The following is a 2,640-nucleotide window of genomic DNA, read 5'->3' as shown; positions in this document are numbered from 1 at the left end:
TGAGTTTTGACCCGGTGAAGTATGCATGTGTCTCTATCATGTATCATTTTTTAGGCTATTTATTTTGGAGAATTATCCAAACAGCATCTTGCAAGACTAATTGTATATTAATACTAACCTGGAGAATTCACTAAGTAGTTGAAAATGTCGGGATATGTCACTCTTCCATTTAGTTGGGTTATTTCCCCAACTACATTCAGGAAAGTCGTCTTCTAGTGCTTTGAAGTGTTCTTTTGGACTGACCAGCAAAGCCCAGCTTCCCAGCTTGGCTTTGCTGGTCATTCAGCCAGCCAGCTGGCTGACCATCTTGACCAGCAGAATCCAGCTTAGCCTGACTGGGTGACCAGCTGATCTTAGCACGACAAATTATTTCAAAGCATGAATGTTCACAGTAAGGTGGAATTTTTAAATTGTGAATCAGGTTAAAGTATGAAGGAACAGCGAGGTGCCAACGTTTTCAGATGTAAGTATAAAAAGTTAAATATCTTAAAAACTACAATACAAGTAAAACGTTCAAGCATGTGTGTCCACAGTAAGCTGAATTATAAAAAAAAGTGTGAATGGAGTTTCCATTGTCAAGTTTTGTGAACTAAACTACAAAAGAACAAGTCAAAAGCACAAAAAGACAAATGCAAATCCCAGGTCTCAATGCTGGAGTCCTTTGAAATGTTCCAAATATATACATTTTTATAAACATGAGCTAGGTTCCGTTAATTATTCCGGGGGAATGACCCATCACGTTCATGTCAATGTGCCTCTAAATATTTTGGGGGAATGAACCTGTTATTCAATGTCAATGTTCAAAATTTAATGTGGTTGGGTAGCTCAGTCGGACGAGCTCTTGACTTCAGACCACAAGGTCATGGGATCGAATCCTAGCACAGGAAACTTAGCATCTGAGCTATCTGGCTAACTCTTTTAATGGCCATTGACATTGCATTGGGCGCTTAAAGTTAAATATTTCAAAAACTACACATTATTTAAAAGTAAGGTGGAATTTTTAAATTGTGAATCAAGGTTAAAGTATGAAGGAACAGCAAGGTGACTACGTTTTCAGATGTAAGTGAAATATCTCAAAAACTACAAAAGATTTCAAAGTAAAAAGTTAACGCATTTGTGTCCACAGTAAGCTGAATTATAAAAAAGTGTGAATGGAGTCTCTAGGTGAAAGTATTTTTTGTGTATATTTTTAGGTGTCAAAATCTTCCATCGACCGCCATTATAATGTTCTGAACTTTTAAAGGAGTATATTTCTAAAACCATGAAACATTTCAAAGATTCATTTTCAGGCAGGGCCGGACTGGGACCAAAATTCAGCCCTGGCATTTGGGTCCAGACCGGCCCCCCCGGACCGTTTTGTCAACGGGAGGGGGGGAGCGTTTCACTGTTTCAGCCCAGCCCTGCACATGAACTCTGCAGCCGCACTGAGGCCCCTGCTGGAAAGCATCCCAGCCCAAACATTAACGTAACTAATAATTGGGCCACGCGACCCTGAAATGACCGTAATAATCCTAAAACGGGAACGAAAATATTTGATTAAAATGGCCACTGGCCAGCGGCCCACCGGGCATTTGCCCGGTACGCCAAATGGCCTGTCCACCCCTGTTTTCAGGCAAACATGTCCACAGTGAGATGAACATTTTAAAGTTTGAATGAGGTTTATAGATGTAAGTATGTAGAACTAGTAGCCTGCCAAAGTTTGTACCTTTAAAAGTCCATTGCCAATGATTTGCCATTGACATTGCATTGGGCGCTTAAAGTTAAATATTCCAAAAAAATACAAATTATTTCAAAGTAAAGATCTCAACCATGCATGTCCACAGTAAGATGGAATTTTTAAATTGTGAATCAAGTTTATAGGTTAAAGTATGAAGGAACAGCGAGGTGCCAAAGTTTTCGGATGTACGTTTTAAAAGTTAGATATCTCAAAAACGAAGTAAAAATACTAAACTAGGTGTTGGTGACTGGATTTGAACCAGCACACTCCTACATGTTATCCTTCGGATATCATCCAATTTATCCGCTGTCCCACTTAACTGGGACATTTGATTCAGCTTTCTGTGCTGCTCTTAACTTGTTCTTCTGGAAGTCAGTCTTCCAGAAAAGCTTCATATTAAAGATCAGGGTGAGAATTGAACTCCGACCTATGGATCATGTACACAACATCTCTACATAGTGAGCTATCAGCTTTATACTGTGTTATAGCTTTTGTTCTGCTTTGACTAAGAACTCTATTCTCTCTTGAAATAGGTGGTGACTGGATTTGAACCAGCACAATCCAACAGGAAACACTCGGGATATCATTGAATTTATCCGCTGCCCCACTTTACCAGGGGACTTGACTATGTTTTCTGTGCTGTTTTGAAGTTGTTCTTCTGGAAGTCAGACTTCCAGAAAAGCTTCACATTAAAGAGCAAGGCTGCGTGTGCAATTTTATGGAAATGGCAAGCTGCGTTCATGATTTGAGGCAGTTTGTTCAAAACGGACCAATCCTGCAAACTTTGGAAGCCAACCTTAGCCAATGAAGATGCAATATGGGAAATCGGACAGATCCGGGTTGATCACATGACTATAGAGATACTGTGTAGCGATTTGCATGACGTTTGGTTAAAAGCTGTAGGTGTAAAGGGAAAAAAATGG

The sequence above is a fragment of the Gymnoscopelus braueri genome (assembly GCF_963280865.1).
Source record: "Gymnoscopelus braueri genome assembly, chromosome: 22".
Classification (NCBI taxonomy): domain Eukaryota; kingdom Metazoa; phylum Chordata; class Actinopteri; order Myctophiformes; family Myctophidae; genus Gymnoscopelus; species Gymnoscopelus braueri.
The sequence above is the reverse complement of the archived record's forward strand: the minus strand, read 5'-3'. Positions refer to the sequence as shown.